The sequence below is a fragment of the Microtus oregoni genome, unplaced genomic scaffold (assembly GCF_018167655.1).
Source record: "Microtus oregoni isolate MIOR12 unplaced genomic scaffold, Mior012 000007F_ref0000211, whole genome shotgun sequence".
In the NCBI taxonomy this organism is placed as follows: domain Eukaryota; kingdom Metazoa; phylum Chordata; class Mammalia; order Rodentia; family Cricetidae; genus Microtus; species Microtus oregoni.
Genome location: NW_024543066.1, coordinates 55,004,101 through 55,026,447, shown reverse-complemented (window position 1 = coordinate 55,026,447; position 22,347 = coordinate 55,004,101). Strand labels below are relative to the sequence as shown.

Here is a 22,347-nt window from a genome sequence, read left to right as displayed (position 1 = left end):
AGCCTCTATCCACCAAAACCGCCACTGCATCCCAGTGAAAGCCAGTTAGAAGGAACACAATGAAATGGACTGTGCAGAAGTCCCTAGAGTATGGTCCAATCAGAGGAGCCCTAGAAATTCCGAGCCCTTTCCCTGCCCTTAACCCTATTCGTCTCTTCATCGGCAACCTTTTCAATAAACAAGATAAAAGATAATTAAAGTAAATAGCCTTGAAAATATAAAAGAAGAATAAGGTAGCTGTGGTTCGGTGGTAGAGCATTCTCCTGGAGAGAGCAAGGGCCTGGATTCCATTCCCAAAAAGGGAGAAAGAGATTGTGAAATAGGCTCCAATAACCAACACCTTCCTGATAGTCAATAAACAAATTCTAAATACTTAATGGATAGCCTTTTTGAAGAAGCTCAGAAGGCTGGCATCAAATGCTTGCCTTAACCTGGACAGCAGAAACGGCAGATTCAGGATATAAAATTATGGGAAAGTGGGGCTAGTGAGAAAGCTTAGCGGTAAAGGTGCTTGCTGCCAACCCAAGCCCCACACGGTGGAGAGAGAAGGGATTCCCACAGCTGTCCTCTGACACCCACATGGGCACCATGACATATGTATGTGTCCACACATAGATAGGGAAATAGGAACAATCTAAAGGAAGAGACGCTGCCTTAGCCACAAGGTTAATAAGTAACAGAAAGGGGGCAGGGGAAGCTCCAGGGCTTTCCTAGGATGGTCACAGGCTGGGAATGAACCTTAGAAAACTGTTTTGAAGTTGAAGAAACAATGTTGTCCTTTGACACAATTTGGTTGACTATTTTGTTCTATTCTGGATTTTTGTTCTCTCACTCTCTCTTCCTTATTAACAGAGCCTCACTATGCAACTTAGGGTACCCTCCACCGCAAGTTCCTCCTGTCTCAGACTCCCAAATGATGGGGTTGCCAGCAGTTGTCACTACACAACTTAAAAACCATCATTTGTGCCGGGCGGTGGTGGCGCACGCCTTTAATCCCAGCACTCGGGAGGCAGAGGCAGGCGGATCTCTGTGAGTTCGAGGCCAGCCTGGTCTAAAAGAGCTAGTTCCAGGACAGGAACCAAAAGCTACGGAGAAACCCTGTCTCAAAAAATAAAAAAAAAAAAAACCATCATTTGTGTTCAGATCCAGTCAATCAGCGGTGAAGGCCATCTAGAAGTGTGATATTCCTCAGAGTACTGGACTTCCATATTCCACTGTCACTGCAATCTGTGTCAGAGACTCCATCTGAAAATACAACACATCTAAACAAAACAGACACTCCCTTTTCCCTGGAAACAGCTCTTCTTCTCCTTAAACTGCTAAGGAACACAGCCTGCAAGGACGTGAGCTTAGAGGCTGCTGTGACATTTGAGGGACTCCAACTCCTGCTGAACCATCCAAAGAACTTTCTGAGCGTTGTTTTTTTATTTATTTATTTATTTATTTTACAGGCTAACTGGAAAACTTGCATAGGCATGGTGATGTGAGTATACAAACCAGATTAGGGAGGGACGTCAGGGTCACCGGGCGCTTGTTTAAAATACTAATCCTTCTCTCGCAATGAGACTCTTTTTTTTTAAATATTTATTTATTTATTATGTATACAATATTCTGTCTGTGTGTATGTCTGCAGGCCAGAAGAGGGCACCAGACCTCATTACAGATGGTTGTGAGCCACCATGTGGTTGCTGGGAATTGAACTCAGGACCTTTGGAAGAGCAGGCAGTGCTCTTAACCACTGAGCCATCTCTCCAGCCCCTCGCAATGAGACTCTTAAGTGGATTTCCTAATACTAGTTGGGAAAGGAACATATTCAATGTACTTTTTCTAAAAGGCTCTCCAGAAAGAAAAGTAGGCTTATTTTCTAATATTAATGAATCAATATATATTAAATACCTGCCTCTATTAGAATCTTCAAATAATACAAAATAGAAAACGCTTTTATAACATAAAACATTTTCCAAACATCATCCTCTCTTCCTCCCCATGGCCCAATGCTAGAGATAGAACCCAAGACTTGCACATTCTAGGCAAGCACCCTACCACTGATCCACAATTTACCTACAAATACGAATGACTAGCATGGAATAATCTTTTTGTACACTGTGAAGATGTGTCTCTGCCAAGGCACCTTCTGATTGGTGTAATAAAGAGCTGAGCAGCCAATAACTAGGCAGAAGAAGCTAGGTGGGAATTCCAGGGAGAGAGATGAACTCTGGGAGCAAGAGAGGTGGGGCTAGCCAGTGAGCTGGACATACAGTACTGCGTGAAGGTAAAGAGCCAAGCAACAGAATGCAGAAAATAAATGGGTTAATTTAAGGTATAAGAGCTCGTTTGGAACAAGCCTAAGCTAAGGTCAAGCTTTAATAATTAATAACAAGTCTCCATGTCATTATTTGGGCGCTGGTGGTCCAAAGAAAGGCCAATAACAGCTGACATACATCGTTGCCAAATAGTATAAATGTGTTTAAATGTCAGAGTTTCAAAATTTGCAATACATTTTAGTTCTACATAGCAAATTAAATGATCTGTGTGATTATTTTATAACAGTTACCATCAAGAAGGGTCTGCTTCCTCCACAGCTGTGCCTCTGATTGTCCTGTTTGGTGTGTAATGGCAAGATAAACTCCTTTAGTAATCTGGGTGGCATACTTCCTTCCTTCCTTTCTTTCTGTATGTGTTTGGTTTTGTGGTTTAGGGCATGGAGCCCAGGGTTTCACACATGATAACTCTACCATGGAGTACACACCAGCCTTTATTTTTGTTTAAGAATTAAATTGGCCACTTAGTATATTAGCTGCATTAATCTCCCTACTCACATTTATGCAGTTCTAGAACTATGCATTTAATCAATTCTTTCCCCAAAGAAAGTTCATCTCCTTTTTGTTTTATTTTCTTTTAGAACCTGTTTATGCTTGGGTAAGATTTGTGATTATGCATCCACTTGCCACGCTCACGGTCCATAGCTGTGCTCATACCTCAGAGTGTTCTCATTTTTCAGTTTGCAATGGCAAGAAAGACTCCAATATTAATCTGGGTGGAGCCACTAAAAAATACTTCCTTTCAGCTCGGATCAGGGCACCACACCACAAGCTAGAGAACATTCTTTCAATGGTTTCCCATGTCATAGATCAGTCAACCCGGGCACACATGAGAGGATGGTTTATTACATTCCGTGTCACAAAGGGAACATTTTCTACTTCAAACTGAAACCAGTTAGACTTCTGTATCTGGCTGTTGTTTTAACGCCCTGTCTGTGAGGAGGTCCCTATCGGCACCGTCGCCCCTCCACACCACATCAGGGCTGGAGGCAGGCTTCCACCTCCCACAGGTCCTTACTCAGGTACAGAGGCCCCGCAGTTCCAGAGTTCTGACCCCTGGGGCCTGAAGAGCTCAGGACATCTGCGCCCTGGACGTCAACTTCTCGTGGTCTCCCCTACCCAGAGGCCATCAACTCCTCGTGGCCTCCCCTAGCCAGAGACCGTCAACTCCTCGTGGCCTCCCCTAGCCAGAGGCTGGCTGCTGTCCTAGCAAACACGCAAGCCTCGGTGTCAGGCAGCCTTGAGGCTGAAGCGGGGCTCCCGTTGCCAGAAGAGAGGGCCAACCACAGTGTAACTCATGACAGTGTTGCTTGGTGACACCAATGCTGAGCGGAATCCACGTAAATGAGTGTGATTAGCATTCCTCTCAGAAGTGTCCACCGCAAGGGCTACGTCCAGTGTGTTCGATGAACTCAGGGAAGTTCCTCATTCCAGAAGGAGACAATAGCCAGTTTCGGGAGCAGAGACAGGTGACACAAGGCAGGGCATTACTCACGAGGAAGTGGTTTCAGAGATCAGTTATGGTAAAAGAGTTAAGACTTTGGGATCTGGACTTGAATCTCAACCCAATGATTAGCATTATTTCTATTAATTATGACCTTTCAGAGGCTGAAGAGATCGCTCAAAGGTTGAGAGTTTGGGCTGCTCTTCCACAAGAGGGCGAACGTTCAGGTCCCAGCACCAACACCAGGTGGTTGACAACTGCTTAGAACTCCAGTTCCAGGTGCTCACACATGTGTGCACACTCAAACATACAGAGATAAAAACATTTATTATATTTTTACTTTATCTTATTATTTTCATTCTTGTTCATTTGTTTATTCAAAGTCTCACTGTGTCATGTCTCCTTGCCTGGCCAGCTACTCACTCTGCAGATCATCCAGGCTTTAAACTTAGAGATACGTCTGCCTTGGCCTCATAAGTACTGACTAACAGTGTGCACCACCACACTCAGCTATGGTGGTTTTAATCTTTCAGGAGCTGCAGAAATGACCAGTTAAGAGTCTGTACCTGTAGAGGACCAGAATTGAATTCCCAGGCCCCATGTTAGGCATCTTACAACCACCAGTTCCAGGGGGATCCCAAACTTCCCTCTTCTGACCACCACACACACACATACACCTGCATATCACTCACTCACACACACACCTGCCCATCAAACACAAACCCTAAGTTTAATCTTCAGTGTTATGATGGGAAAGGTCCCCATTGGCCCCCATCTGGCTGCCCCGTTTTGGGAAACTATAGAACTTTTAGGATGTGGGACCCACCTAAAGGAAGTAGAACAGGTCTTGAGGGTTAGAGCCAGGCCCAACACCTATTCACCCCTCTGCTTCTAGGCTTGCTGACCGAGCGTACATGATCTGCCCTGCTCTCTCCCTCTATCCCAGGATGATTGGCCGGGAAAACAATCATTCAACCGCAAATCCATGGAATCCTTCCTCCTGTGAGTTATGGCTTTCAGGCTTTTTGTCGCTGCTATTACATTCGGTGCTTCAGCTAAGAGACAAGCTCACCTCAAGCTCACAGGATCACGAAAAGTGTATTGACAAAGTTCCTTTGGTAACCTGCTTGCCTAGCATTCTAGAACTCCTGGGTTTAACCTCCAGCACCCCATAAACTGGTATAGTGGTATACTTCTCACTCAGGGGAAGTGGAGGCAGGAGGATCGAAACTTCAAAATAATCCTTAGCTACCTAGTAAGTTCAAGTCAGTCTGGGATACGTAAGCCCCTATCTCAAATGAATAAACCTGTTTTTACAGAGAGTTGGAGTAATTTGCAGGATCAGTGATCCAGCCTCAGAGCCCACAAGGAATTAAACATCATCCATCGATCCAGCCTTGTAAACCCAGGATTTGCTTATTAACTCAGGAGAAAGCCCTGATTGGCCCTGCTTGGTTCAGCCATTCTGCCATTGCCCAATCCCTGTAGCCAGAGAGACAAAGGGCTATGATTAACCAGGGTAAGGTCAGATTCTGGGGCCCTTACTAGAAAAAGCAAGTGTCACAGTGGCCACACTGTGTGTTCTTACACTGTAGGTCCCGCAATCACCACTCTACTCCTCTGTGCAGATCAAATGAGCAGACCTATGATCTTCACGCAAACTCAGTGTGCGTTAGTAGAAGCATCTCTGAGATACACGTGGAACATACACACGAACTCAAGCGTGTTATTAAAAAGCAGTTTTGTGATGCACATGGGATATACACATGAACTCAATGCATGTTATTGGAAGCAGCACTGTGATATCCATGGGATATACCCAAGAACTCACACATGGTATTAGAAACCAGGGCTGCAGAGATGGCTCCATGGTTAAGAAAACTGGCTGTTCTTGCAAAGGACCTGGGTTCAATTTCCAGCACCCACGTGGTAGCTCACAATTGACTATCTCTATTTCTAAGGGCTGCACTGCCCTTCCCTGACCTCCATGGGCACCAGGCACATGGGTGTACATACAGGCAAAGGAAAGCACTAGTGCCCATAAAAATTTAAGAAATAAATAAAAAGAAATATTCCCTACCAGGAGAGACATACACCTTTGTCAGGCTTCCTTACATGGCCGGAGTCTATTGGTGTAGACCTGCAACCCCAGGACATGAGCTAGGAAGATCCGAAGGTCGCTTCAAGGCTAGCCTCGACTACATAGCAAGTTCAAAACTAGCCTGGATGATATGAGAATGAGGATCTGTCTCGGAAAGAAAAGGGGGAGAGGAGGGAGAGAGAAATCATGTTCACATCCAGTTATTTCCCACCACCTCCAGATTCACAGAGGGACTTTTCCTTCTGGGAATACGGGAATAGGGAATTGATCTCACTGTCACAGAACCAGTCTCTTGGGACAGGACCATCCCTGAATGAAGTGATGAAGGACAACCTGAACCTGCCCAACTTTAAAACACAGAAGCATTTCCTTCTGTCAAGGAAAGAAAGCAAGCAGCAGGCAGGTGAGAAGAAATTCAAAGTTCTGAGTACCGTTCACATGTTATCTAAGTCCTAAACTTTCAAACCGTGAGTTACAACCCTATGTGGGTCACAACTGGTGTGCGTGTGTGTGTGTGTGTGTGTGTGTGTGCGTGCGTGTGTGCGTGTGTGCGTGTGTGTCTATGTGTTTACAGGGGGTTGTCACGAAAACTTTCGCAACAGTAAAAGACTTCAGAACAAGCAAACAATGATTGATTCCAAAGCTAACACACATGAACCAGAGTTTGGGGTCACACAGCTTCACTGCAGCCTTAGGGGTTACGAGCACAGACAAACAAACAAGCCCTTTGCACTATGGGACCCATCGTCCCTCACAGCACGACAAACACTGTGGGAGAGGGTTGTGTGCAAGGGCCCTCAGAAACCTTGCCTCAGGAAACCTGGATTCCCTGAAACTGGAGTCACAGGTGGTGCTGGGAACCAGCCCTCAGTCCTCTGGAAGGACAAGCGATGCTCTTTTAAATACTAAACCATCTCTCCAGCCTGGAAAACAAAGACTGTCATCGTTCTTCAGCAAATTAGTAACAAACTAGTATATTTTTGGTAACGTGTTATGTTTAGATGTTTGATTTTTAAGAATTGCCACTTGAGACTTTAATCCTAGCCCTCAAGAGGCAGAGGCAGACTAATCTCTGAGTTCAAGGCCAGCCTGATCTACAGATTGAGTTCCAGGACAGCCAGGACTATATACAGTCAGTCTCAAACAAAAATTAAAAAATCAATTTTAAAAATGGTGGTTTGAGCCGGGCGGTGGTGGCGCATGTCTTTAATCCCAGCACTCGGGAGGCAGAGGCAGGCGGATCTCTGTGAGTTCGAGACCAGCCTGGTTTACAAGAGCTGGTTCCAGGACAGGCTCCAAAACCACAGAGAAACCCTGTCTCGAAAAAAAAAAAAATGGTGGTTTGAGGACCCTGGGTGCCGTTTAGTTGGTAGAGTCCACCTGCTTCCCATGTGCAGTCTTGGTTTTAGATCCTGGCTCTGCACAAGCCTGGTGTGGTGGAGCAAGCAGGAGGCTCAGCTCAAGGCCACACTGTAAATTCAAGGCCAGTCCAGGTGTGTGAGAGCCTGGGGGGGTGGGGGGGCAGGGAAAGGTAGAGGAGGAGATGGCTCACCAGGTAAAGGCTCTTGCTGCTGTATATTTTAAAAAAGGTTTTATGGAAACTATGGGAGTTGGTAGCACATACCTGTAAGGCAGGTGGATCTCTGTGACTTCAAGGTCAGCCTGGTCTATACAGGGAGTTCCAGGTTAGCCGGAGCTACGTACTTGGTGAGGGGGGAGGGTGAAGCCTATGGAAACCCACTACTTCGTAAGCCACTTTTTTTAAAGTTTGAACACAGGTACCCTCCATGAGTGGACAGTGTGTTCCCAGAAGACATGAATTACTAACTGAAAATCTCAATGTCAAGTATAGGCTATGCCCCTAAGGTTATTGGTCTGGAAAGCTCCAGAGCCCCTAAAAGAATACAGGGTATCACCATCGCTCTTGTTTGCCTACCTCGGCTGGGTGGTAAGATGCTATTGCTGAAGACACCACACACTTCTGTTCAAACCTGGAGAAATCAAGATGGAACTGATCTAGATGCTTCCTCCATCCTAGCTTTCAGGATGACAGAAGGTGCCATACAGGCCACTGGAGAAGAAATGATACCAATGACGCTGCCCACCAGGGGATCATGCACGCTAGGATAATTAACTGCCTAGCAAGATACCATAGTGGCATGACAGTTATTGGAGTAACCAGTCACCTGCTGGACGGGCTGGAGGCTGGTCCACAGCAGGAAATTTATGTCTGGTACTATATACCTACTCAAAAACCTCTGTCTAGGAAACCTATAGGCCCTGGGGTGGGGGGTGGGGGAGAACGACTACATTTTCCTGCTAAACTGACGTGTCAAACTGCCTTCAAAATACTTACATTCACAACCATAGACCAGTGCTGCTCTCAGCCTTGCTCAGAGACACTTCATTTTCCAGGGGGCAGCACACTCATAACTGGTGAAAGAGCTGACAATAAAAGGCTTTTCAGTGCCCCTCCCTAAAGGGGACATTTACATCAAATCACAACCCTTCCCCTCCCTTCACCAAGGCTCTGAGAGCACAAAGGAAGGGGATGCGGGCTGCAAGGGAAGGAACAGGCAGAGATGCCGTGCAGAGACGCTGTGCAGAGATGCTGTGCACAGATGCTGTGCAGAGGCTGTGCAGAGATGCTGTGCAGAGATGCTGTGCAGAGAGGCTGTGCAGTGATACTGTGCAGAGAGGCTGTGCAGAGAGGCTGTGCAGTGATGCTGTGCAGAGAGGCTGTGCAGAGAGGCTGTGCAGAGAGGCTGTGCAGTGATGCTGTGCAGAGAGGCTGTGCAGAGAGGCTGTACAGAGAGGCTGTGCAGTGATGCTGTGCAGAGAGGCTGTGCAGAAGGGCTGTGCAGTGATGCTGTGCAGAGATGCTGTGCAGAGAGGCTGTGCAGTGATGCTGTGCAGAGAGGCTGTGCAGAGAGGCTGTGCAGAGAGGCTGTGCAGTGATGCTGTGCAGAGAGGCTGTGCAGAGAGGCTGTGCAGAGAGGCTGTGCAGAGAGGCTGTGCAGTGATGCTGTGCAGAGAGGCTGTGCAGAGAGGCTGTACAGAGAGGCTGTGCAGAGAGGCTGTGCAGTGATGCTGTGCAGAGAGGCTGTGCAGAGAGGCTGTACAGAGAGGCTGTGCAGAGATGCTGTGCAGAGAGGCTGTGCAGAGAGGCTGTGCAGAGAGGCTGTGCAGAGATGTTGTATCTTCTGCACATGACAAGTCTCTGAACTCCTGAACTCACGATAGCTATGATTATCTATCTTCAGGAGATCCAGCCAGTCAGCATTCCACACAGATGCAAGAGGAACTCACGAGGCTTCACCCAGCAGCCAATCTTGGGCAATTGATGACCGCTGCAAGAGGAAGAGCTTTTTCTCTTAAGGACAGGTGGCTTCTGGTAGACTGCCCATGCTACCATAGATCACCCACCCCTCACCCATGAGCACACAAGCTGCACTCATTGGCTCATTGGATTCAGTGGGGAAGAAGAAGAAGAAGAAGAAGAAGAAGAAGAAGAAGAAGAAGAAGAAGAAGAAGAAGAAGAAGAAGAGGGGAGAGGGGAGAGGGGAGAGGGGAGAGGGGAGAGGGGAGAGGGGAGAGGGGAGAGGGGAGAGGGATGAGATGGGAAGGGAAAATATGGGAGGGTCTGAAGGGAATGGTGTTAAGTTGGGAGAGTAGACCCCAGCCCCTCGCATTTATCCTAGCCCCCCCCACCCGGGCCTGAGAGTTGTGTTGGTCTGGACTCCAAATCCCAGCATGCCAGGTCCTGACCATCTCCCCTGTGGGGGGTGGGTGTCAGGACCACTCCCACAGGGTATTTAAGTGAACTCCCAAAAGAGGAACACATGGTCTCTTTTCCTTCCTCCTGGTGGTCGCATTCGTGGCCTCCCAGTTCCCCCTAAGGACCACCTGAGAGTGCAGGAATCTCATTAAACTTGGATATTTCTTAATTTGAATTGTTTTGATTTGGCTTGATTGGAATTTTGTGTCAGCAGAGAGATTGAGTTAGGAAAAATTCCTAACAAATGGGATAGGTGATTTGAGTTGGATATGGTCAAAATACACTATATGAATATATATGATCAAATAAAATGAAGATTTAATAAAATAAAATATTTAAAAATTAAATATTGCCTTTGCATTGCTGACTTGCTCTTGAAAATATCAAATATTCAGCCAAGATTGCCTGGGCATAATGGTACATACCATTAATCCCAGCACTTGGAATGCAGAGACAAATGAATCTCTATTAATTTATGTTGTGGGAGCTCCTTCCGCTCCTTCAGCCAATAGCCGCTGAGATACCAGCCCATTGGGGCATGGTCTCTCTCCCTTTAAAAAAGCCGCCACTTCCCTCCGCTCGCTCTCTGCTTCCGGCAACTAAGCTCCCTTCCTAATTGCGCAGAGGGCTGTTATCTGAGATGGTGGTCTGTAAGTTTTTCCCCCTTATGTAAGTTTTTCCCCCTTAAATAAATAACCATTCTATTAATCATAATTCCAAACTGGTGTGGGATTGTTTGTGACTTACGCCTTCAAGTTGGAGGCCAGTCTTATCTACAAGTAGTGTGTTCCATGACAACCAGGAATATACAGTGAGACCCTGTCTCAAAAAAAAAAAAAGTATCAGATAATATTTAATTCTTTATGTAAGATTAAACAAGCATGTTGCCCTTGGTTACCCCCAAGAGGTAGAAGGTAAATGCCTATTGCTGAAGACACCAAACATTTCAGAAACAGGTTCCAGAGACCCCTGAGCTGGAACTGACCTAAATGCCACCTCCAAGAAGGCAAACTTTGATGGCACTAGAAGGCACCATACAAGCTTCCAAAGGAGGGAGGCAACCAGCAGTCCTACCCAGGTATGCCACCTATGATCCACATCAACAACTGGCATGCCATGATAACCCCACGGGCATAGTAGTGGCACACACACCTTCGTGGTAACCAACAACTCTCTAATTGGACTTAAGATCTGCTCCACGAGAGGATGACCGTGGCTGGTCCTGGAAACCAAGCTAACTACTCATTGATAGTGAAGCTGTGGTTATCGGAGGAGAATCTATAAACACTAATTTACTAACCCAGCATCATCTCTAACAACCATTTATAAACATCTGTCCAGACAGCCACAGATCACTGTGGTCTTCACCCTTCATCAAGGAAACTTCTCTTTGCAACAGACAGAGACCACTACAGAAAACAACAACCAATTAAAATGAAGAACTGTGGAACCCAATTCCAATGGATCCATCTACAAAACATTCCCACATCTAAAGCTCAGAGAATAATGCAGAAGAGGGGACTGAGAGATTGTAAAAGCCAGAGGACCAGGGAGTTTGCTGTGAGATTGTGTCTACTAGTAACATCAGAAGCTATACCTGTAAGTCTCACCAACATGACTGCCCAAACAAGAGCTGAACAAGTTTGACACCAACAGACACGCCAACTGGGTGGGAATAATCCCATGGGGCCTCAACCCTGCACAAGAACAAAAGGCAACTGAGTAAACCTGGGAGCAGAGAGGTGGCCTCCCCGGGGAAGAACACACCAGTTGACTATTCAGGGCCAAACAGTCAACCCTAAAAACATACACACAAGCAGCATTATATGGCCTCAACAAGTTATGCTTAGGAATATCTGTGTATATACAAATACATATGTGTATGCAATAACAATTAGTAAAAAAAAAGGGGGGGGGCAAGAATTTAAAGGAGTGGGAGAGGTATAAGGGAGTTTTGAGGGAGAAAGGCAAGAAAGAAACATTGCAATAAAATTACAGTGTCATAAATAAACAAAAAGCATACTGAATTAAAAAACTAAAGAAGAGCATCCATCTCAGTAAGTGATTTTTCTTCCATTTTTAACAAAAAAAGTTATTTTAAAATAAATATCTTTATTATGATTGAATGCTTACCTTATATACCTTTTATATCTACCTATACAGGGTCTTTCAGAAATGTCTCAGGCAATAAGTGGCTGAGAGAGAAAATGTTTAAGAAGCCCTGGCCTGGGGGCTGGAGAGATGGCTCAGAGGTTAAGAGCACTGATTGCTCTTCCAGAGGTACTGAGTTCAATTCCCAGCAACCACATGGTGGCTCACAACCATCTATAATGAGATCTGGTGCCCTCTTCTGGCATACAAACATACATTGCAGGAATGTTGTATACATAATAAATAAATAAATCTTTAAGAAAAAAAAAAGAAGAAGAAGAAGCCCTGGCCTAATTTACTCCTCTCACCCACTCTTACAGCATGGGCTGTGTCTGTGATGAGCAAATCCAGACACAGAGGTCGGAGGATTGAGAGTAGAGCTGGATTTGAACTCAGGTTGGCCAACTGCAGCGCTCCCCTCCTCACTCACGCTGACTCTGCAGCTTTGCCCAAAGTTCCTTCTTCAGTCACTCGCTGGTTCCTCTTTCTAGCCAAGCTGATAAGGCTAATGTCGGTCCCCTCCACATCTCTAGCTTGCTTGTTTCTCGCTGGTCTCTTTTTCTCCCCCTCCTTCTCATCTCAAAGTCAGAGGGTCAGATTCTCCGCTTAGCCAGTTTCCCACTCCCAGTCCCAGGTTCTCCTAGAGACTCCACTACTCCTGTTTCCACACTGCAAACCACAATGTGAGCATCATCTCTGCCTTGCTGTGTGTAACTCCCATCTAAGCAAACACTGTGACAACCACAATCTTCACTGAGCACTTTCCTTAGAGCTTCCACCATATGACCTCTCTGCTGTGGTGGTGCCGCACACCAGCCTGTTCTAGGACAGAATATCCTAGTGGCTGAATCTTCTCTGGCATTCCAGTCTCTCCACTCTACAGCCATTACAGAGTGGTTCATTCTGCCATTCACTTGCTTCGAAGCCTGCTGGGTCTTTGTACCAACCTCTGTGTGATATAAGCCCTAAAATGTGACTCTCAAGGATATAATTCTCACTACAGCCCAGACGAGTCCTGAACTTCTGGGCCCAATTCACCATCATCTCCCTGAACTTCTGGGTCCAATTCACCATCGTCTCCCAGGTAACTGGGCCTATAAGCGTGCACCATTATGCCTAGGCCTAATTCACTCTTTAGGTATGCACTCAACAGGTGTTTGTAAGTACCGACACTATACATGCCTGTAATTCCTATACTCAAAAGACAAAGGCAGAAAAATGGAGAATTCTGGGCCAGCCTGGGCTACATAAAGACTTGAGGCCAATCTGGAATAAAGATAAAGAGCTATCACAAAGAAAGAATGGAAGGAAGGGAAACAAAGACAGAAGAGAGGAAAAGAGGGAGGGAGAGAGAGAAAGGGGAGGGAGAGAGGAAGGGAAGTAGAGAGGGAGATAGGGAGGGAAGGAGAGAGGGAGATAGGGAGGGAAGGAGGGAGGGAAGGAGAGAGGGAGGGAAAGAAGAAATTAACAATCTCTAGCCCAGATGGTGGCTCACACCTATGATCCCGGCACTCAGGAAACTAAGGAAGAAGGAGTGATAGTTTCAGGCCCAGTGATAGTCTGGGCTACCCAGCTCTCTAGACCCCATCTCAAAACAAGCAAACAATATATAATTGCTATTCCTGGGAACCAATCATAAAGGTGATAATCTAAAATAAATATTTCATTCTCCAGAGTTAATGAGCACACCACCACATTCCAGAAAAAGAAAATGATCCAGATTATTAAGACAAGAAAAAAAGTTAGGGGCTAGAGTGATAACTCCATAGTTAGAGCAGGACGCAGGACTCCTATTGCAGGACCTGAGTTCAGTTCCCAGCACCTACACCAGGCAGATCACAACTGCCTGCAGTTCCAGCTCCAGGGAGACCCAATGCCCTCTTCTGGCCTCCAAGGGCTCCTGCGCTCCCATGAACATACCAACACACAGTCACACTTTCATACACATGATCCAAAATAGAATATTTAAAATAAAGAAAAGGAAAAATAAAACTTACCCGGCAGGGGAGAACCCGTTATCAGGAAGGTGGCTTTCCCAGGATGAGGTTTATCCTGTGCTGACTCCTACAATGTTGTGGAACACTAGTTTAAGATGTGTTACATTTGTGTTTGCTGCAGGATGTTTGTTTAATGTTTGCAACAAAGATGTGTTCGGTTCTTTTCTGTTGCATTTGTTTAACTCCCTAAAGCTGTGTTACTTTGCCTGTCTAAAACATCTGATTGGTCTAATAAAGAGCTGAACAGCCAAAGCTAGGCAGGAAAAGGGACAGGCGGGCTGCCAGATAGGGAGAATAAATAGGAGAAGAAGAGGAAGAGGAAGGGGAAGAACAGCAGAGAGGGAAGAATGAGAGAGTGGGGAGAGAGGGTGCCAGGGACCAGTCACCCAGCTACACAGTAAGAAGAAAAGAAAGAGAGAATAGAGAAAGATAAAAGCCCAGAGGCACAAGGCAGATAGGATAATTTAAGTTAAGAAAAGCAGGCTAGAAATAGGCTAAGGCTGGGCATTCATAAGTAAGAATATGTCTCTGTACATTTATTTGGGAGCTGGGTGATGGACCCCCAAAGACCAAGGAGTGGGAAAAAAACCAATTATACTGCAGCTTTCCCAAATGTAGGGAGATTCAACCCAAATGTAGGGAGATTCAACAGCGTAACTGTAGTGGGGGACGGCATTCACAACCTCCCCAGAAATAAAAGGAAAAAATAGATTCCCATTACCGTCTGGCTAAAACATGACAATAATACCTTTTTTATAGTCTGTAGATAAATTCAGATGGAAGTCAAGGAAATTATCCAAGGTCCCCCGCAAAGGGGGAGGGAGCTATAAAGAACAGCGTGAGTGTATGAACACTACAGCTGGGTGCTTTGGGAGACAGAGGGCCTCAGTTACATCTGCAAGCAGCTGGGAAATGGAAAGGCCCTGCCTGGTACAAGAATCCCCGAAGGACTGTCCTGTGCGAGAGACCGAGCTAACAGAAATCACCAGTCTGCATTCTAACCGGGAGAAAAATGGCTGTCCTAGGGACAGGTAACCTGGACCCACCTTCTGAGGTAGTTGAGGTTTTGCTTGCATGGCTGGTGTTGTTCAGACAAGCCAAGAACCCAGTGTAGAAGGGGCTGGTGATGTGACTCATTGATAGGGTGCTTACCTCGCATGCTCTGGGTTTAACTGGGAGAGATAGAAAGAGACAGAGAGAGAGGGACGGAGAGAAATGGAGAGACAGAGACAGACAGAAAGAATATGGGAATTTTTAATTTAGTATAGTTACGTGCACACATAATCCCTGAACCCAGTACTTGGGAGGTGAAGGCAGAAGGATCAAGAGTTCAAATTCAGCCTCAACTACATAGAAAGTTTGAGGCCAGTCCCAGCTGCCTGAGACCCCAATCTTAAATATCTTAAATACTAAAGTCAATTGTGTTGAGCGCTGCCAAATTGGTAGTGCCCTTGGCGCTTTAAGCCAGACTAACCAGTTTTTCCCTAAAGCTGAGATTCAGGGCTTTTGTTTTGTTTTTAATTATCTAAAATCAGCATATCTACAGAGAAAACACATCTCCCTGGCCAGCACTGAAGACTCATAACCACTAGAGAGATCAACCAGCCACATAAATCTACCCAATGAAGATAAAGTGGGGGATGGGGTGGAGAGATTGACCAGTGGCTAAGAGCCCTTGCTGCTCCTGTAAAGAACCCTCGGTTCAGCTCCCAACACCCACGTGGCAGCTGATGACTAACTGTAATTCCAGTGCCAACGGATGGGATCTGATGCCCTTTTCCGTCCTCCAGAGGCACCAGGCATGCTCATGGCACACAGACCTTCACTCATACACATTAAAAAGGAAAAGATAAACACTGGAAGTAACAAGGCATGATGGCACAGGGCTGTAATCGGAGCACTTGGGGGTATCCTGGAATTATTTATTTCAGAAGCAGCAGGGAGAGGATGCATGCCTCAGAGTCACCCTCACGCTCTGAAGATTCGCAGGAAGGATGCTCGGCTGCCAGACCAGTCCGCTCCTCTGTCCTCAGCCTCTTATCCTGGGAAGACTTGTGTCCGGTCCTTTGTGTTTTTATTATGGAAGTGAAAACATCTTTTAAATATTCCCAGTCACTAGAATGTCACCCAGCAAAGTGGCAGGAAACAGGCAGGACACTGGTTCTTGGTGCCTTTGGTCATACATTACCATATGTAGTAGCTGATAATGCCGGGTCTTGACACCTAAGTTCACCAGCCAAATAAGGGAGCCTGAGAGGTGCATCGATGGTACTGAAGTATGTTCAAAGGCTGTTATAAATTATGAGGAGCATTATTATAGACACAGATGAACCAGGAAATTTATCCTCTAAAGATAAAGGAGAGATTGGTGACATCACTAAAGAGAGTGAAGTGAGGAGAGGGGAGATGCCGCAGGCCTGAGGACCCGAGTTCTGTCCTGGGAAACTGCACACTGTCCTCCGCCCTCCACATGCAGTTCTGTCCTGGGAAACTGCACACTGTTCTCCGCCCTCCACATGCAGTTCTGTCCTGGGAAACTGCACACTGTCCTCCGCCCTCCACATGCAGTTGCAGCATGCTCATGTGTGCATGAACACACACGAACATATGCACACTAGTGTTGTGGGTACTCCCCAGGGAAGACTGCTCGGAGAAAATAAAATAAAATTACAGTTAGCATAAAGAACACAACTGGGGCCAGGCGGTGGAGGTACATGCCTTTAATCCCAGCACTCGGGAGGCAGAGCAGACGGATCTCAGTGAGTTCGAGGTCAGCCTGGTCTACAAAGTATGCTCTAGGATAGCCAGGGCTACACGGAGAAACCCTCCCTCAAAAAACAAACAAACAAACAAAAAAGAGCACAACTGAGAAGAATCTAAGGGGCTATACACAGAGAACACAGAAGGAATTTATAAAAAGATTGATTATTTCTCTTCAAGATGGGATTCTCATGGTGCTCAGGCTGGCTTTGAACTTTCTGTGCAAAAAAATGACTCTGAGCTCCTGTTCTTCTGCCTCTGCCTTTCAGTTGCTGAGAAGACTGGCATGGGATACGATGCCTGTCCAGACTGAATTCATTTGTTTTGTTTTGTTTTCCAAGACAGGGTTTCTCTGTGTAGCCCCAGCTCTCCTGGAACTTACTCTGTAGATCTGGCTGGCCTCAAACTCACAGAGATCCACCTGCCTCTTCCTCTCGAGTGCTGGGATTAAAGGCCTGTGCCACCAACACCCAGCTAGACTCATTATATTCAAACTGAAGAACATAAAGTCAGATCAAACTCTAAAACAGCAAAGATCCTACAAAGGAGCCCTGAAGCGGGCTCACTGCGCATCAGCTTGTCTGGGTGAGCTGGAGCACTCAAATGCAGGCTACATAAGTATGCAGGAGAGAGGCCAAGGGGGGCAAAGCCTGAGGTTCGTGAGAAGCCCATTCCCCCGCTCCAAAGGCTGCGGGGGACACATGGAAACTGCTGAGTTGAGTAACTCCAGCTGAGAAACCCCAGAAAGTATCTAGCCTTGGTCTTACGCAACACCTTGGCACTTACAGAGTTTTCCTCTTGTAGGCACTGAGCCACAGGGAATTACAAGGCATGTGGAAGCTAAAGTCACACTTCCTGTAGCAGGGCTTCTCACCGCTGCAGTTTGGTGGTCCATGCCTCTTTGAGAGCAAACAGATTGGGAGTGTGACCGGAAGTGGGTAAACACTACACCCTGAGAGGACCTAAGACGGGACAGACTTGTAAATGCATTTGTCTAATTGAGTTCAAGAGAAGTACGTAGAAAATGAGCTCTCGTGATTCAATGATATTAACAAAAAATAATAGTGCTGCCGGGTGGTGGTGGCGCACGCCTTTAAGCCCTGCACTCGGGAGGCAGAGGCAGGCGGATCTCTGTGAGTTCGAGACCAGCCTGGTCTACAAAGTGAGTTCCAGGATAGGCTCCAAAGCTACAGAGAAAGCTTGTCTCAAAAAAGCCAGAAAGATAAATAAATAAATAAATAAATAAATAAATAGTCCAAGTATCGACTCTAAGGCCCCCTGTGAGTTAGCTCCTGCCAACCCTTGCTTTCTTGCTTCCCAGGAGCCGTGGGACAAGGTAGTCCTACCACACGGGAGTACATTGAGATGGTGTAAAATTTGAGACTGAAAGAGTGTTTGTTTTGTAGCACTCTACACCCCAGACTTGAACTCACTGATAGCTAAGGATGGCCTTGAACTTCTGACCCCTGTCTCCACCTCTCAAGTGCTGGAGTTGCCAGCATGCACCACCACACTGGTTTAGTGATAGACCATTTGTGGAAAGTACAAAGAAATGCAATGTAAAATAATATGCTGCTTCGGAATACATATGTGTGTGATTCAGTCATCTTTTTAGACATAAAGCTGCCTTATATGTTCAAGGGCCTGAGTTCTAACCCCTGAATTACAATAATCTTTTTCAATAGTGGAAACAAGCATAGATTCTAATTCAGAACGATGGTCACAAATGCGGGGAGCGTGACTACAGTACGTGTTTGTACACACAAAAGCTTTCAGCTGGACCTGTGAGCTTTAGCTATTTAGGTATCTACTATGAGATTTGAAGTAAACACAGAAAAGCATTCAAATTCAACAAAACTTATTTGAATATCATATTTTTTTTTTACTTTTCGATACAACTAAAATATTCACTCACTAAAATAGTAGAAAAAGGGGGGAGATTTTAAGAAGAGAGAGAGGATCAGTAGAAAGAAAGACAGCTGCTTACAGGAAAGGAAATGGGGTTGAAGGAGCCTTTCCCAGGAGCCGCCCCAGGGCCGCAGACAGTGCAGCAGTGTGTTCCAGGCCAAGTGAAGAATGAGTGAGCAAGAGCTGTATTCCCTGCCAAGCAGCAACAGCCTCAAGCTGAAAGAACGCTGAACCGCATGAGCCGAGAGCCTTTGAAATCCAACCCACCAAATAATGAACCAAATAAAGGGTGCGGGGATGAAGAGGCCAAGCTAAGAGGTCTGCTTGTGAACCCCGAATTCAGAGAACCGAAGCTCAGCATGCATGCATATCACCATGGCAAACAGGATGCAACCAGTGTGTGTACCAGCGTTCTGACATAAGGAACACAGTCATCAGGATGTGCAGGAGTGAAAGTAAATTCACTATTTTCCCAGCTTCCTAAATGAGTCCATGGGTACCTGCCGCTGAAGAGTTGTTCTCTCTGCTGGATTTTTGAGAAACTAATGTTTCTCGATCTCTGAAGTTCAGATATTTGTTCACTTTTCTTTGGGTAAAGTACAGGTAATATTTAAATGGAATGTTTAATAATGAATAGTGTGGACCACACTCGCATGTTTGTGCCTTCTGCTGTGTAGATGCATCTCAGAGCGTATTTAGCTGGACTCTTGGCATTCTCTCGGTACCCTCGGATTCTTAGGCCTTGGTGAATACCAAAACCCACAGTCGTCTAGTCCTTTATGTGAAATGAGGTAGTGTTTGCCTAAAACCCACATACATGTTCACAGATGCTGTAGGTTAACACTAGAGTCTTTATAATACTTGGTACATATAAATTCTACATGAATAGCCATTGTGCAGTATATTTGGGGAATAATAATAAGGAAATTTGATATTCAATAGAGAAAAAAATGCTTAACATTTCAACCAACAGTTTGTTGAATCTGAGGATATGGAGCTGTCTGTTGTGGAGAGCCAACTGTCTACTCAGAGAGAAAACTCAAATGATGTTTGTTTCTGGGGGCTGGGACAGTGAGTTAGGTGTCTTAGTCAGTGTTCTACTGCTTTGAAGAGACACCATGACCACAATTCTTATAAAGGAGGCATTTAGTTGGAACTGGTTTACAGTTCAGAGGTTTAGTCCATTATCCTCGAGACAGAGAGCATCAGTCGGACATGGTCGGACACATATAGTGCTGGAGAAGGAGCCAAAAGTTCTACACCCTGAGCAGCAGGCAGCAGGAAGAAACCTGTAACACCCCCAGTAACACCCACCCAACAAGGATCTCTCTCCTAATAGTGCCACTCCCTGGTGACCAAGAATTCCAATCTATGAGCCTATGGGGGATATTCTTATTCGAACCACCACATTCCACTTCCTGGCCCCCAGAGGCTTGTAGCCATACCAGAATGCATGAATGTTATATGTGGTATGGGTTCACGCGGGCCTGTAGAAAGAAGACATAGAGGGTTTGCAAAAGGTGCAGACACAAAAGGTAGATCAAAGCTAGGTGCTAACACACTTGGGAATCAAACCAGCTGCAGCTCTGCAGGAGTCTCCCTACCGAAAACACACTCAGTCCAACTTCAAAGGTCCCCATGGTCTGTAAGTCTCAACACGGTTTCAAAGTCCTAAGCCTCTTCTGAGACGCATGGCAATCTCTTAGCTGGAACTCCCTGTAAAATCAAAATTAAAAAGCAGATCACATACTTCCAACATAACACGGCACAGAATACTTAGTACCATTCCAAAGGGGAACCAAGGGGGCATAACACCGGACCAAAGCCAGACCAAAAACCACGTGGGTAAACCCCACACTCTGTATCTCCATGTCTGATGTCAAAACGCTCTTCAGCTCTCCAGCCCCTTTCAGCTTTGGTGACTGCAACCCACTTCTTTCTCTTGGGCTGGTTCCACTCCCTGTTAGCAGCTCTTCTGGGCAGGTATCCCATGGCTATGGATCTCCAAAATCTTGGGGTCTCCAAGGCTATCCAGGTTTTACCTTCGTGCAAAGGACTCTCTGGGCTCCTTGCAGGGACACCCCAGCCACACACCTGGCCTCAGCAGCTTTCCTTACCCCCACAGAGCGAGATTCCACAACCCCTTTCTTGTACCCTTGACTCCAGAGCCGGAACGATGTGGCCGAAGTTGTCAAATTCTTCTGTTTGCTGGAGCTAGAACATGGCGCCCTCACTCAATTATGTTTTCACTAGCTTTCTGTTTTCAATGAATCCTCACTGCCTAAGCTTAGGAGTCCTGGAACTCACTCTATAAACCAGGCTGGCCATGAACTCAGAGATCCTCCTACCTCTGCCTCCCAAGTACTCAACCCAAGTTGAGTGCCACCAGAACTCACCCTGGTGGGGAAGACAGGAGAGAGCTGGCCAGCTTACCATCCATGCAACTACCCAAGCCAAGAACCAGGATTAAGTGTTGGCCCACCCCAACATACGCCCCATCAGTGATCTGCTGGAGCACTGGGCAGGGGTGGAGGGGTCCTGTGGACCCAGGGTTACAGGATCTCCATTTCCCAGGGCAGCAACGGGATGTCCAGGAAGAGTCCCAGCGAGGGCCTAGTGTTGACAGTGTAGCAGAGAACAGGGATTTTTGAACCAAACCTATGAATGATTCCTTTCAGTGAACATCTGCATGTAAAGATGTATGGATAAAGGGGTTTACTGTGTGACTCACTGTGTCACACACAGCTTCTATGACAAGATTTTCCCTTCCTTCCTCTTTTTTTCATTAAATATTATTTTGTTTTATATTGGGGGAAGGTTGCAGAAGCAAAGGGTGGATGCAAGGAGACAGGAGATGGGGAAGATCAGGACGTATGATGTGAAAGATTCATTAAATTATTATAAAATAAATAAATAAATAAATGTATGTGCCACCACACCCAGCCCTAAGCTATTTTTGGTTTTGGCTTGGTTTGGTTTTGGTTTTGGTTTTTCCAGACAAGATTTCTCTGTGTAGCTCTGACTGTCCTGGAACTTGCTCCGTAGACCAGACTGGCCTCGAACTCAGACATCTGCCTGCCACTGCCTCCTAAGTGCGGAGATTAAAGACATGTGTCACCACCACCCGGCTCCTGGAGCTTTTCTTCACTTCCTTTTCACAGGTCCTGCTATGAGCCCACCAGTCCCCTTTTCCCTTTAGTGTCAGGCTTTTCTTTAAACGTTTTATCTCTGTGCACTGGACTCAGCTCCCTTACACTTCTAGGCGTCTCTTTTCTCCTCAAACTGTACGCTTTGTATTTTTTTCTTGCTCAGCTTGCTCCTTTTCATTATAAAAACTGGCCCCGCGACCCAGTCAATACTAGACTGCTTTGAAATCTCTGCCAACACCATTCATCCAAAATCCTTCAATTCTGCCTCGGGCAGACTTTTCAGACTAGGGCAAAAGACAGTCACATTCTTCATCAAAATAACATGAAAATAATCTCTAGGCCACTTAACAATATTCTCCCCTCTGACCCCCTAGAGCTGGGCCATCCTAACCTACACTGCTCTCAGCACCACCGTCTCCCATGTTCCTACTGGGATGGCGCATTAAACCTCAGGTAAAGTGTTCAGCCGCCTCCCTAATCCCAAGTACCAATGTTCGTATTCCAGCAACAAGAAGTGATGTGGGAGTATTTCAACAGAGTGGCACCCAACGTGCTAATAAACTCCACGTAAAACCTGAGAGGGCTTAAAAAGGAGAGAGAGAGAATTTAAGACAGCTTTTTGCTGTTTGTGGGTTGCGTGCCGCAAAGAAATTGTCCTGACTCAGCAGCAGGAAAAAACTGACTGTTTTAAAATGCCGGCTTTCTGGGCTGTGCCGCCATTGCGATCTCTGTCTGGCT

General features: G+C 46.1%; 1 protein-coding gene and 1 pseudogene across 1 annotated transcript in view; both read left to right on the top strand.

Annotated features, from left to right (window-relative positions):
- LOC121450332 (tubulin epsilon and delta complex protein 2-like) overlaps positions 1–22,347 on the top strand; it is a 42,081-nt gene that overhangs the window by 222 nt on the left and 19,512 nt on the right. The window lies entirely within an intron of this gene.
- On the top strand, positions 13,785–13,935 carry LOC121451175 (annotated as a pseudogene).